Below are 14,961 nucleotides of genomic sequence, written 5' to 3' on the forward strand. Positions count from 1 at the left end.
CCCCTGACACGCACAGAGCAGGGTGATCAGGGGGTTGGGGTGCTGCCCCCTGTCACTCACAGAGCAGGCCAATCAGGGGGTTGGGGCGCTGCCCTGGTCACTCACAGAGCAGGGCAATCAGGGGGTGGGGGAGCTACCCCCTGTCAAACACAGAGCTGCAGGCAATCAGGGGATTGGGGAGCTCCCCCCTATCGGGCACAGAGCAGGGTTGATCAGGGGGTTGGGGGGCCTTCCCCTGTCATGAACAGAGCAGGGGGGAAGGGGGGGTTGTGGCCCCGCTCCCTGTCACACACAGAGCCGCAGGGGGTTAAGGGGGGTTTGGGCGCTGCCCCCTGTCATGCTGATCCCGGGGCCGGAGGCCTCGCTGCTCCCCTGACCCCGGTGCTGGGAGGCATATAATCTTTTTTACTTTATAGAATAAAAGGCTGGGGGCATGGGTAAGGGCCTGGCTGGTTTTGCCCTGAAGGTGTCCCTGGATCAGGGTGGGGGGTCCCCACTGGGGGTGCCTGACCAGTCTGGGTCGAGGGTCTGAGGGCTGTTTTCTGGCTGGCGAGTGACTAAAGCTTCCGACCATTCCTTGTTTTCTTTTCTTTTTTTTTTTTTATTCTGGGCCAGCTTTAGCTCTGAGGCCTCGCTGCTGAAAACATGGATACAAAGTTTCGGTCCGGCTGGCTTTCAGTCCGGCTGGTTTCTGGGGTTTTGTTTACCTTCTTATTTGCAACATAGTACATAGTTGCTTAGAGTTGCAGCTGAGAGGCCGGCAGTGAGGCGGGGAACGTTGGAGTCTGCAGTCACTGGAGCAAGCCTCATGCTGGCTTCAGTGCCTGGCTGCCGGCCGCCATCTTGGCTGACAGTTAATTTGCATATACTCACTGATTAGCCAATGAAAAGGGTAGCGGTCGTACACTAATTACCATGTTTCTCTTTTATTAGTGTAGATTACAATAAACATTTTCATTTAAAAAGCAACAATTGCCTTCAGACCAGAAGGTCTTATAACTTAAAAACCGTTTTAAGTATATAAATCTTAAGTCTTTTTTTTAAGTTAAGTGTTTTTTTGTTTGGTTTTTTTATATATTTTATTGATTTTTTACAGAGAGGAAGGGAGAGGAATAGAGAGTTGGAAACATCGATGAGAGAGAGAGACATCGATCAGCTGCCTTCCACACACCCCCCCACTGGGTATGTGCCCGCAACCAAGGTACATGCCCTTGACCGGAATCGAACCTGGGACCCTTGAGTCCGCAGGCCGACACTCCATCCACTGAGCCAAACCGGTTAGGGCTTAAGTTAAGTGTTTAAACCAGCCATGGGCAAACTACGGCCCGCGGGCCAGATCCAGCCCGTTTGAAATGAATAAAATAAAAAAATAAAATAAAAGACCGTACCCTTTTATGTAATGATGTTTACTTTGAATTTATATTAGTTTACACAAACACTCCATCCATGCTTCTGTTCTGGCCCTCCGGTCCAGTTTAAGAACCCATTGTGGCCCTCGAGTCAAAAAGTTTGCCCACCCCTGGTTTAAACCCTCCCCTATCCACACCCTCCATACATACACAAAGTAACACAAAGTAAAGATAACCTTTTATTTTATTCCTTCCATTTTATTTTATCACAATTAAGATCAAATCAATCACTTATTTAAAAAGAATAATAAAATAGTTGCTTTCTGAAAGAGACTTGACTTGGGGTGATGAACACACAATACAATATACAGATGATGTATTATGGAATTGTATACCTGAAACCTATATAAGTTTATTAACCAAAGTCATCCAATAAATTCAATTAAAAAGTTTTTTAAAAAGTTGGGGTGTTTTGGGGGGGTAAATATAATAAACTGTTAATTCTAATGTAATTACTACTTCATGAATAAAATCTTTTTTTTTTCTAAATATATTTTATTGATTTTTTACAGAGAGGAAGGGAGAGGGATAGAGAGTTAGAAACATCGATGAGAGAGAAACATCGATCAGCTGCCTCCTGCACACCTCCTACTGGGGATGTGCCCGCAACCAAGGTCCACAGGCCGACACTCTATCCACTGAGCCAAACCGGTTAGGGCCATGAACAAAATCTTTATAGAAATATAAACCCACTATCAAAATTTAATTTTAATTTTTTCTCAGAGGATGTTCTAATCCAGGAAAGAATAGATTATTACTATGAATAAATAGGTAACTCAAAAGCAAGCTGGATTCCCCACAAAATGGCACCCGGGCTCCTTGGAAAATGGCTGATTCCAGGATTGAGATCAAGATAAGTTTCAAACATCCTAATGTGCCAAAAAGAAAGGAAATACTAAAGAAAAATTGAGAGATTATGTCAAAAAGACACAGGAGCCAGGACGAAGAGGTTCCCACTGGACAAATCTGGGACAAGTTGAGCATAAAAAAATAAAGGCAGTAATGGACTGTAACCCACATGTCCATATTGATAATAGATAAAAGGATGCTTCTTCCTATAACAGCATGACTACTGATAAGGTAGAGAAGATGGAGGGATTAGAAAAATAACCATTTGCAACCATCAAAGTAAAGAGAAGTACAGGCAATAATCATCAATATATGCTAAATCCAGGAGGCAAATTTGTGAGGATATAGAAGGTCTAATTAGAAGCAGGATATCTGTACTATCTCAAAGTTATTCCCACAGATTGTTTACTAGGTACAAGAAGAAAAAATATAACTATACTATAAAGAAACGAGATATCACCACCAGGTAAATAAAAATTAACATCAGCACACCAATGACATGTGCTTCTGTATCATACCTGAGAAGGATACAAAACCCCTGAGGATGTTTAAACTGAATCTAATTATGAGGAAACATCAGACAAATCCAAATTGAAGAATATTCTATAAAATATATAGCCTATATTCTTCAAAAATGTTAATGTCATGAAAGAAAAAAGCTAAAGCACTATTTCAGATTAAAGGCAACTAAGTTACTACAACTAAATGCAATTTGCAATCCAGACTGGATCCTATGGGGAAAATGCTATAAAGAAACAAATGCTATTATTGGGACAAATTGACAAAACTGGAATAGGGTCTATGGATTAGATAAAGGTTTTATATTATCAATGTTAAATTTCCTAAATTTAGTAACTGTACTGTGATAATGCAAGAGAATGCAATATACCGTGAATATTCCTATATAATAAAAGGCTAATATGCAAATCGACCAAACGGTGGAACTACCAGTCACTATGACATGCACTGACCACCAGGGGACAGACACTCAATGCAGGAGTTGCTCCCTGGTGGTCAGTGCGCCAGAAGCCGGGTTCACAGCTGGCGAGCACAGCTCCCGCTTCCACAACAGTGCTAAGGATGTCTGACTGATAGCTTAGGCCTGCTCCCTGTGGGGAAACAGGCCTAACCTATCAGTTGGACATCCCCTGAGGGCTCTCATACTGCAAGAGGGTGCAGGCCGGGCTGAGGGATCCCCCCCCCCCAAGTGCACAAATTTCATGCACTGGGCCACTAATTTAGAGATAAATGGACAGAAAAGAGAATTAGAAAGCAAATGTGACAAGTGTTAAAAATTGGTAAATCTAAGTATAGGCTATTTAAGAGTTTTCAGGACTATTTTATATTTTACTGTACTTCTGAAATTATTTCAAAATAAAAAATTTTAATAAAGGCAAATTGGGATATGAAGAGATGGTGAAAGGAAGTAATTTATTCTGATGTCCTATATAGTAAATACAAATAAGGGAAATGACTACAACAGTGACTTAGACTGGCATATAGCTAGCTCCATATAGAATTTCTTAAATTTTTAATTCTCTAGAAAAAGAAAAAGACTTTTCAAGGAACCACATAAACACTAAGATGCTGATCCTGTATACCTCCACAAAAATCTATGATTTCAGTTAACACAGTACACACTGAGGAACTCTTCCTTCCTCCAGCAAACCAGAAGCTCCTCAGAGGCAGGCCCAAAGGTCCTGGCTCTTTATTTTAACTCAAGCACTGACACAGTGCCTGAAATACAGCAGTCATATTTGTTGAATAAATGCTGGTATAAATTATTTTAAATACATTTCTAAACATAGACATTTTCAAAACTCACAAAAGCAAAGGATATTATTAATACCCACATACCTATCACACTCCAACCCAACAATTGTCAAGATTACACCACACTTGCTTCATTTAGCTCTTCTCTTCCCCCTGTACCCCTTTTCTGCTTGGAAGTACTTTTTAAAATATATTTTTATTGATTTCAGAGAGGAAGAGAGATAGAAACATCAATGATGAGAGAGAATCATTGATCGGCTGCCTCCTGCATGCCCCCTACTGGGGATCAAGCCCACAACCCGGGCATGTGCCCTGACCAGGAACAGAGCCATGACCTCCTGGTTCACAGATCTAAGCTCAACCACTGAGCAAAGCCAGTTGAGCTTGGAAATATTTTTATACAAATACCAGACATCTTATTTGTCCTCCTCATTCTTCAGTTTCCATCTTTAAAAAATACGGGCATATTCTTACATAAACATAATGCCATTATCATCCCTAACAAAATTAGCAATTCCTTGATATCATCTAATACTCATCCCCATTCAGGTTTCTTCCCAAGTGTTTAAAAAATAGTTTTACTGATTTGAGTCAGGATTTAAACAAGGTCAACACATTTCATTTGGTTGCTACACATAAAATATTTCCAACCTTTCTAAATTGTCTTTCAGCAATTATGAAAAAGCCTAACAGACAAACCAGTTTTCACTTATAGATTCTCCAGAATCAAACCCAATTTAATGCATTTGCTGTTCCCTTTCTCTACAGCACTCTTCCTCCAGATTGTCACTATGGCTGATTCTTTCCAGTCATTGATCGCAAATCAAATATTACCTCTAAAAAGAGGCCCTCTCTAACCCACTCAACCCATAGTAGAGCTCCACTTTCATTCATTCTCCATTACATGGTCCTATTTTTTTAACAGCACTCACCACTACCTAAAACTATTCTGTTTACTAGATGTTTCCCCCGTAGATTGTCCACCCCATGAGGGCAGAGTGCCTTCTTCACTGAAGACCAAGAACAACGCCAAAAACATGAGGCATTCAATAAATACTTACCAAATGACTAAATAATAAGGCAGTATCTCTATTTAAAATGTAAGCTCAGTAGTATTTGTTTTTAAACATTTGTCGCTCACTCTTCGTGTAATGATTTAAATCGAGTATCTGTAGAAACCTGGGCCAGCTGTTACCAAGAATCTGTGGCATACAGAAAAGAAAGAACAGAGGTGTATGCCATTTTAATACTGGACTTTTACTGAACTGTGATCAGTTTCCTGAAAGAAAAATTATTCAGGGTGATTTCAAAAGCATTACCAGGATTTAAAACAAAGTTTCATTTTTTAGTATCACATGAGAGCTATTAAATCATGAGAAATAGCTACAATGTGACAGAAGCATTACCTAGAAAAACAAACATGGCTTCATCACTGATTTTTTTCCTAATATACAGTACCAGTATGTATCATGAATGAACTTAGAGTCTCAGTATAGCATTCTTTCTGGAGACTGGATCATAATGAATATAACAATGAATACCAAAAATACCGAAGTAAAAATACCAACCATTAAATTTGGGACCTAGACAAAACAAGAGTTATCTATCCCACACTTGTCCTTTAACAGTGAGAGATCTGAAGTCCAGGGTGGTTATCAATAGTCACAGATCTAATGAATAGCAAGCAAAGCTAGATCTTAAATCCAGATCTCCTATCTCTAGCCCAGCATTCTTTCATAAGATAATGTTCCCGCATAGAATGTTAATGTTGTGTTATAACATACTTTAATTACTACTATCATTTTTAGTACTGTCATTTTCCCCCCTATTGAAATCCTAGCTCATGGGGGGGAAATGTCACGGGCACATATAATTATTCTCTAAGTGAAGCATGTTACAGAAACCCTTCTTTGGCAAAATAATAAAAGAAACATCTAAAAAAATCCAACTGGTTTAATTCAATGAGTTTTTTACTCCACATTTTAAAGTAAAAATAACTATTTAGGAATATTTATTGACTATTCCTTGCTTTAGGACATGTAAATTGCTGTTCTCTTATTTTAAACACCTGTATAGGTATTTTTCAATTACCCATGGAAATAAAGTACTGAAGTGAAATTTGTCAAGATGTAAGCTCCACTATAATGTATTTTCCACCAAAATGGAATTTTGGCTGTTATCTTTCTTTAAAAACCAGCTCTAGTGAAAGAGCTAACATGAAAGTGACCAAAAGACACCAAACAAAAGGAAAAAAATGATGGAAGAATCCACACACATAAGATACAGCAGCCCTGATGAATAGGGAGAGACTCTACTCGTTTTTCATACAATACTTATCAGACCAATTCAAAAATATCCTCACTAGTTCTTTAAAAACTATTAAATCTTAGGCAACAAACAAGCAAGCAGTAGAGATGTCATTTGTCCAAGGTTAAATGACAAGGGACAGACTAATGTAAAATAATTCAAGGCTTTAAAAAAAAAGACAATTTAAGATTATTTTTAGAGTAAAAGGGCTTCTTTCTCATCCTGTTTTGTCCAACAAAAAACAACCAACGACTACTGTTTAGTATGAAAAACAACATGGTTTATAATTATATGAAAATTTTTTCTAAAAATACAGTAACAAGCTATCAAAATGTAGATCTTCACCCTAATAAAGCTAAGTAAAACCATTATTATAGGACTTCTATATAATAATGACATTACCTTCTATTATTGGAAAGCAATGACAAACAAAAATGAGAAAGGAAATGAAACTATTTCCCCCAGTCTGTTCTTTTTGGTTCCAGAGGTCCCTAACACAAGAACATTAAACATAAAATACCAAATGGAATAAAGTTTGGATGGACAGGTTCATAAAGGATAGCAACTATAAAGTCTATGTCAGCTGGCATCTTACCCCTTCAGGGTCCTAAATTCATACCGCATATAAATCAAGAAACAGGAAAGCATAAAATACAATGAAGTCACTCCACACTACGAACATGAACACATTAAATGAACACCCTACACTGGCTCGTTCGTTTGTTTGTTTGTTTAACGTTAAAACTTAAGACCTGCGTTAAAAAGTATCCGTAAAGATTTACTGTAACCTACTTAAGGACGATTGTGAAAACCCTCTATTTCTGCAGCAGAGAACAGCTACTTCCACGACGGCACTGCCACTGACAAATTATCTGAGGACAACAAAAATATCAAGCTTCTTTCTTAATGACCGAGCCAACTCTGTACAAAATCGGGCGCGTCTGTATTTCTGCGGTTCCGCGGACGTCGTTTCCTTGATCACAGAAGAAGGCAACTCCCCAACCGCCAGGCCGGCTCGGCGCCCTCCGACAGACAGACACCCCGGGTGCGGGTTCCCTTCATCACTCCATTGTCAAATCGCACCCCCACGCCTGGGTCCTCAGCCCCCATCCTGAGACTCCAGGGGGAGTCGGAAAAGAAACCCCCTCACCCACACTTCCTTACTGTGCGGGGTGTGGGTGTGTCTGCGGACGAACGCGGCGCTCCAACACCCATCTACGGGGACCCAGACCCTAAGTCACGACGCAGCCAGCCACCGCCGGCCGGTCGCCGACCCCAGCCTTCCGCGGCCGCAGCCCTTCCTCTTTCTCCCCTCCAGGCCGGCCCCTCCCCCGTTGCGCGCACGCGCGGCCTCCCGGCGATCCCCTCCCCCCGGGCCCCCTCACCTTAGTCATTAGCCGCCCTCTTCCCAGGGTCCTGGAGTCGCCGGCCCAGGAAGGAAGACAGGAGGTACCAGGGTGGACGAGGCTATGTCGAGAGCCGGCGATCTGCGTTTCAGATCTCGGCCTGATAGGCCCCTCTAGTCAGGAGCGGCGTCTGTCACCGCCACCAAAACTGTACGAGCGGCAGCGCCTGGTTCGGCCCAGCTCAGCCGGTTCGGGCTCAGAATGCCTAAGTTGGTCCCACAGGAACTCCTTCCCACAAGCTGTGGGCGTTCCGATGCTGCACGGACCTAGCACCTCGCCACCGTCGCCGCCACTGCTGCGGTTCTGCTGCTGCCGCTGCTGCCGCCGCCGCCGCCTTACCAATCCCTCTTCTACCCAACGAGCACGACACTCCGCGGCTTTACGACAGTTCGGAAAGTGAGATCGCTGTAGCCTTCACGCCTCTAGTAACATCTGTGTGTTTCTGCGCCTGCTCAGAGCCTTGGTTCTCACTGTCCCGCCCCTGCCTCCCCGGCCCTCCCCTTTGTACTCGCTTTACCAGTCTGTCCCTAAAGCCGAACGGTGTCGGGAAGCTCCTTACAGTATTTCATTTTCCTTGGTGCTTGTGCAATATTTAAGCAAAATACTGACTACATCTTAGCTAATTTTTCGTAATTAAAAATTACAACTGACCACGGGATTATTGGCCATATTTACGGCACAATTAAAAAAAAAGGGTTGAAACAATAAAATAATATTTTAAAAAATAAAATAAAAAATAGGTTTTAGTGTCTTTCAGAACAAATGATACCCAAGTTACACTCGCTAATGACAAAGATCGTGGCCCCTCACTATTAAGACGAATTTGCTTCCAGATCAGAAGTAGTCCTAGATATCCTGGGAACTGGCTGTACAATCACACACGCCTTTATAATTATTTTCTAAAAATCAGTAGATAGCAAATGCTTCATTATGTATATTAGGAGGATATAGGCTTCAGAATCCAAGTTCTTTTCAACTCGCTGTGATACCAACTAGCTGTCTGATGTATTAGACTTTTATAAATTTGTTTAAAATGTCGATTTAACCTCAGTTTTAAAAATAAAATGAAAGCATATCTAAAACAAAAAAATCTGTTTCCTTCCAAATAAATAGACATATCATTATTTATCTCAAAAGGTTCTTGTGAGATTAAATAAGACAGTTTATATAATGCTTCGAACATTATTTACCAATGAAGTGTTCAATAAACGTTAATTCCCTCCCTTTGTCATCAAGTTTTCCTCAATTCCCTTTCTTTTGTTCACTCATAGTCTCCATTTTGTTCAGTGAAGAAAATATTTAAAAATAATAAGATGAGGCCCTAGCTGGTTTGGCTCAGTGGATAGAGCATCGGCCTGCAGACTTACGGGTACCAGGTTCGATTCCAGTCAAGGGCACATGCCCAGGTTGCAGGCTTGATCCCCAATACGGGGCGTGCAGGAGGCAGCTGAGCAATGAGTCTCATCATTGATGTTTCTATGTCTCTCTCCCTCTCCCTTCCTCTTTGAAATCAATAAAATTATATTTTAATAAAATAAAAATAATAAGATGAGTATCAGATCATATGGGGAAACTGGAAGAACATTGGACTAGGATTTTTCCTCAATCCTCCTTTCTCCCTCTGAATATAAAGTTCTGCCTGGACTGTCTTATCTACTGCCATGATTTAACTGTTATCGGCTCATAATTTTTTAAGTCATGTATTTCCAGACTTACATTTTCTATATTTCTAGACCTAACCTTTTTTCAAAAGCTCTTGACCTGTCCTCCTTAATCGGGTAGGCACTAGCTACATGTAGCTATTAAGTGCTTAAAATGTAGCTAGTAAAATGAATAATACTGTAACTGAAGCCCTGGCCACTGTGGCTCAGTTGGTTGAACATTGTCCCATGCACCTAAAGGTCACAAGTTCGATTCTGGTCAGGGCACATGCCCAGGTTGCAGGCTCCATCCCCAGTGGGGGACATGTAGGATACAGTCAATCGATTGTTTATCCCACACTCCCTTCTACTCTCTCTCAAAATCAATTTAAAATTATTTTTAAAAAGAAAAACAAAAATGCTGTAAGTGAAAAATGTACATTCAATTTCAAAGATACAATACAAAAAATTGTCAAAAATCTCAATAATTTTTAATACTGATTACATGTGGAAATAATATCTTGGCTATATTGAGTTAAATCAGTGGTTCTCAAGCAGGGATGGTTTTCCACTTTAAACCCCCCAGGCATCTCTAACCCATCTTGTCCCAAATAAAGGAAGGGAGGGAGGGAGGGAGGGAGGGAGGGAGAAAGATTGTATTTACACCCAATGCATCACAATCTTTCCTGCCTCAGTCAATAGGACAAAGTTATCTAACTAGAAACCTAAAGGTCATCTTTGACTACTCCCTCTTCCTCATTCCCTACCTCTAATCAATCTATAAGTCTCTGAAATATTTAAATATTGAAAATCTCAAATATCTCAGGTATTTTTAGTATTCATTTGTTTAACAAACACTTATCAAATAGTTACAATGTGCTAGATGTTGTGTTGGGCACTGTGAGTACTAAATACATAATCATTGCCTTACTGGCAGTGCTTTACGAGACGACGAAAGCAAATTCATTATTTACTCTATAATGTGGAAGGGATAGGATGGTGTACTAGTGTGCTGAGAACACAAAGATGGAACACTGTAGTCAAGCCAAGAGTAGGTGATATTTAAACTAAATTTAGCAACATTAACAAACACAGTTAAATAAAGCAAAAGGAGAGGGCATTCCAGGCAGTAAGATCAGCACATGCTAAGGTACAGAATCCTGTACTTGAAATAGCATGAAGCAAACTCTCTACTGGAAACTACTGAATGTGTTGTGCAGGGAAATTATCAAGAGACAAGGGAAGAAAAGTAGACAGAAATCATTAAGTAAGGTTGCTAGGATAAGGAGTTTGGCCTATTTTATACTGAAGCCATTAAAGGAAACCAATCAGAGGACTAAAGATCAGATTTGATTATTAGAGATCCCATTATATAAGCAAAATGGAGGGTGGAATGGAGAGGAGCAAGAGTAGAAATGAGAATGAGAAGGGACAGATTCAAAAGATAAGAAAATTGAATAACTGGATATAGGGGGTGCTGGTGCCATTCAAGAAAGAAACATAGTTTGCAAAATCCAACTTTTTTGTGTTTGGGACTTTTGGTTAGGGCAGCATGAGGGAGGAAGTTGAAAGAAAGGAAATGATTACTTCTTTATTGGGCAAGTTGAGTTTGAGGTGTCTAGCATTTACCCAAAGTGGAGATTCCAGTAAACTGTTGGATATATGGGTCTGGAGCTCAGAAGAGAGGTCTGGACTGAAGGCAGAGATTTGGACTCATTAACTTATATGTGATAGCTGACACAAAAATTTTGAATGAGTTCACCCAGAGTATAATTGAGAAGAGACAGACAACTGGGGATGTCTAATATTTTAAGAGTTGAAGAATGGAACAAAGTTCCAAAAAAGATACAGATGGGCCAGAGCAAAGGGAAAAAGGAAACTAGAGAGGTAGGTAACAGGACAAGTAAGAAAAAGTTTCAGTATCAAAGTGGGTAATCAAGAATATGAAATGTCCATTAGTTTGGCAATAAGGAGATCTGTAAGAGCAGCTTTAGCAACTGCCCTATATTTTAGAACAGAGGCTCTTATCTGGGGTCGATTTTTTTTTTAAATATATATTTTATTGATTTTTTACAGAGAGGAAGTGAGAGGGATAGAGAGTTAGAAACATCGATGAGAGAGAAACATCGATCAGCTGCCTCCTGCACACTCCCCACTGGGGATGTGCCCACAACCAAGGTACATGCCCTTGACCAGAATCGAACCTGGGACCCTTGAGTCCGCAGGCCAATGCTCTATCCACTGAGCCAAACCGGTTAGGGCTGGGGTCGATTTTGACCCACAGGGTTATTTGACAATGTCTGGAGGTATTTTGTGTTGTTACTACTGGGAAGATGCTACTGGCATCTAGTGGATAAAGGCCAGAGATGCTGCTAACCATCCTACAGTGAACAGAACAGCCCCCACAACAAAGAATAGTCGGGCCCAAAATGCCAATAACATTCCAATTGAGGAATCTGGTTTAGAAAGGAATGAACAGTGAAATTAGACAAAAAACAGGTGTGTTTTTTTTTTCATGAAACTTGTAGTAAATGTAAAAAGAAAGATAGACACATACCTAGAAGGCTATGGAGTCAAAAAAGTTATGCTGAAGGGAAAAGAGCTAGCAGAAAAAGAAAGCTGAAAGATAGTGGAAATAGCCCTAACCGGTTTGGCTCAGTGGATAGAGCGTCATCGGCCTGCGGACTGAAGGGTCCCGGGTTTGATTCCGGTCAAGGGCATGTACCTTGGTTGCGGGCACAACCCTAGTGGGGGGTGTGCCGGAGGCAGCTGATCGATGTATCTTTCTCATCGATGTTTCTAACTCTCTATCCCTCTCCCTTCCTCTCTGTAAAAAATCAATAAAATATGTTTTTAAAAAAGATATTGGCTTCTCATATAACTTAATTTATATGAGCTCTTGATTATATTTTTTTTAAAAGATAGTGGAAATAAAGGGGTGCTCAATGGAGGCAGAGGGAATGGGGTTCAAAGCTCAGATGGAAGAATTAGCCTTGGATAGAAGGAACAGTCCTTTCACGGAAACAGGTGATGACGAGTTGGAAGTGATTGTACAAATGAATTAAGTTTATTACCTTCAGAGGGAATATTGAGGCCTTGCTAAATCAATGACCTTGATTTCTCTGTGAAGCATGAGGTAAGGCCATCGACTAAGATATTGGTTTTTGAAATGACTGGTTGGAGAGTAACTAGAAGAGAGGGTTTGAAAAAAATCAGAACAGTCACTAACATGATGGCAGGGTGGATATTAGATGGGCAACAAATCAAAGGCAGGAAGCCCAGAGCAGAAAAGGAGTGAGACTGAGAGAACAGGTGCCACGAGGTTGCATTTAGGGGAACAATGGTAGATTATTCATGTGGGAGATACCTTTCACCTGAATTACATACAATAGTTTCCTGATTTCTATACTTCTGCTCCCAACACTATCACCATACTACCCCCAATTCAACCTTAAACCACTATCAGAATAGAGCAGAGGACTGATTGGTATGGCTCAGCGGTTGTGCCAATGAACCAAGAGGTCAAGGTTTAATTCCTGGTCAGGGTACATGCCTGGGTTGCGGGCTCAATCCCCAATAGGAGATGTGCAGGAGGCAGCCCATTAATTATTCTCTCTCATCATTGATATTTCTCTCTCTCTCTCCCCCCTCCCTTCTTTCCTGAAATCAATAAAATATACATTTATTTATTTTTTTTGTCGTTTTTTATTTTCTTTTATTTTTATTTTTTTCTCTTATTTTTATCTTGATAAAATATACATTTTTTTTAAAAGAAGAATATAGCAGAAACTGATGGAGACACTAAATTGCTTATAATCTTTCAATAGCCCAGCAGGTGTGGCTCAGTGGTTGCCCATCGAACCAGGAACCAAGAATTCACGGTTCCATTCCTGGTCAGGGCACATGCATTATACTATTGGTATAACTCAAATTTCTGAAAAAACTGAGGTAACAAATTATGGACTAACAAGGAGACATAGAATGCTTTGAATTTTATAGACAAGAAATCAGAAATATCCTGAAATATTTCTGGCTATCTGGCCAAATTCTGGGCATGTTTGAGACCATCTGGTTTTGTGAAAGTATATCTATATATATAAAAAGCCAGTGACCGGAACACCATAATGACCTAAATGACTGGTCACTATGATGCCAGCTGCAAACTGCCTGATCAGCCTCTCCCACTCCAATCAAGGGCGGGGCGGCAGGCCAACCCCCCCTTCCCGCAGCCTCTCCCCCAGGCTGGCCCCAACCCTGATAGCTCCCCCACCCCAATAGGGGGCGGTGCCGGCTGGCCAACCTCCTGCAGCCCCTCCCCCCAGCCGGCCCCACCCCCAATGGGTCCCCACCACCCTGATCGGTCTGCAGCCCCTCCCCCTGGCTGGCCCCACCCCTGATAATCCCCTCATCCCAATAGGGTGCGGGGCCAGCTGGCCAACCTCCTGCAGCCCTTCCCTGCAGCCAGCCACATCCCTGATTGCCCCCCTCACCCCAATCAGGGGTGGGGGCCACCAGCCAATCGCCTGTGGCCCCTCCCCCCTGCCAGCCCGGCCCTGATCGGGCCCAATAGGGGCGGGCTGGCCGGACCCCACCTGTGCATGAATTGGTGCACTGGGCCTCTAGTTTTTAAAATAAAACTGGAGAAAAATTAAAGAGAAAGCCACCATCCATTAGGTTAATGTAAGTCTAGTGTCACAACTGAGGTGTCCGGATTGATTGAAAAATATTCTCAGAAATAGTTTAAACTGTTAATTACCAGTATTTTTATATACTTGGTCAAAGTTGGTCATAGGCTTACCACTGAACTTTTACAGTAAGTTGTTTTGACTCTTTTTGGAATGCTTTTAAATGGTGTTTTTAAGATCCATGATTTCTAAAGGGTTCACTTCTGTTAGCAATAAAAAAATTCACAAGTTTCTGATCATTAAAAGTTGGGCTATATAATCTCCAAAGTCCCTTAGATCTCTAACATTTCATGGTTTGCCTCAGACCTAATAAGATTTATTTGCAAACCCTGTGAATATTACAATTTTAAGTGTGATTTACATATTGGTAAATTATTTGCAAATTCATAACATAAAGTAGAGGGATTTCTATGTATTTGTTTATTATTTATAAATCATGTAAAGTTTCCCAAAATATTAATTGTTTCTCTAAATTATATTAGTATTTCTCTAATTGCCTAAAGTGTATCTTTTTTTATATTTTTCTTATAATCTCTTTTTTTCTGTTTTATATATATATATTTTTTTATTGCTAAAAGAATTACAAAGGGTATTACATATGTGTCCCTTCCCCCCCCCCTTCCGGCGTAAAATAGGATTGTCGTGGATGTATACGAAGATCAGGAGAACATAGTACCAAGGGGAGTAAGCAGTAAGGGCGGATCAAACGAGCACCTTTTCGTAGGATTGATTAGCCCGATCCGTCCTTGGGGTGGCATAGAAGTTGGGTAACCAAGGCGAAGACGGGACGCTGCAAGTCAACGGGGGACCCCAGTGCGCAACAGACGCATGTCGGGGAAACAACGACGAGAGATAGCCAGGACGTACGCCCGCGGGGAGCTTAAGAGGGCGG

General features: G+C 41.1%; 1 protein-coding gene across 9 annotated transcripts in view; it reads right to left on the reverse strand.

The window, feature by feature from the left end:
- Positions 1-8,149, reverse strand: part of RNF111 (ring finger protein 111) — a 103,477-nt gene extending 95,328 nt beyond the window's left edge. For 3 of the 9 annotated variants that reach the window (XM_014453385.2, XM_006085895.3, XM_006085893.3), the window contains exon 1: positions 7,724-8,146. The gene's annotated coding sequence lies outside the window, so the exon portion shown is untranslated. Of the gene's footprint in view, positions 1-7,502; positions 7,611-7,723 lie in introns of those variants that run through there. The other 6 variants (XM_006085896.3, XM_023751599.1, XM_006085894.3 and 3 more) reach the window with 4 other exon arrangements.
- Positions 8,150-14,961: the final 6,812 nt, after the last annotated feature.

The sequence above is a fragment of the Myotis lucifugus genome, unplaced genomic scaffold (genome assembly GCF_000147115.1).
Source record: "Myotis lucifugus unplaced genomic scaffold, Myoluc2.0 scaffold_23, whole genome shotgun sequence".
Lineage (NCBI taxonomy): Eukaryota > Metazoa > Chordata > Mammalia > Chiroptera > Vespertilionidae > Myotis > Myotis lucifugus.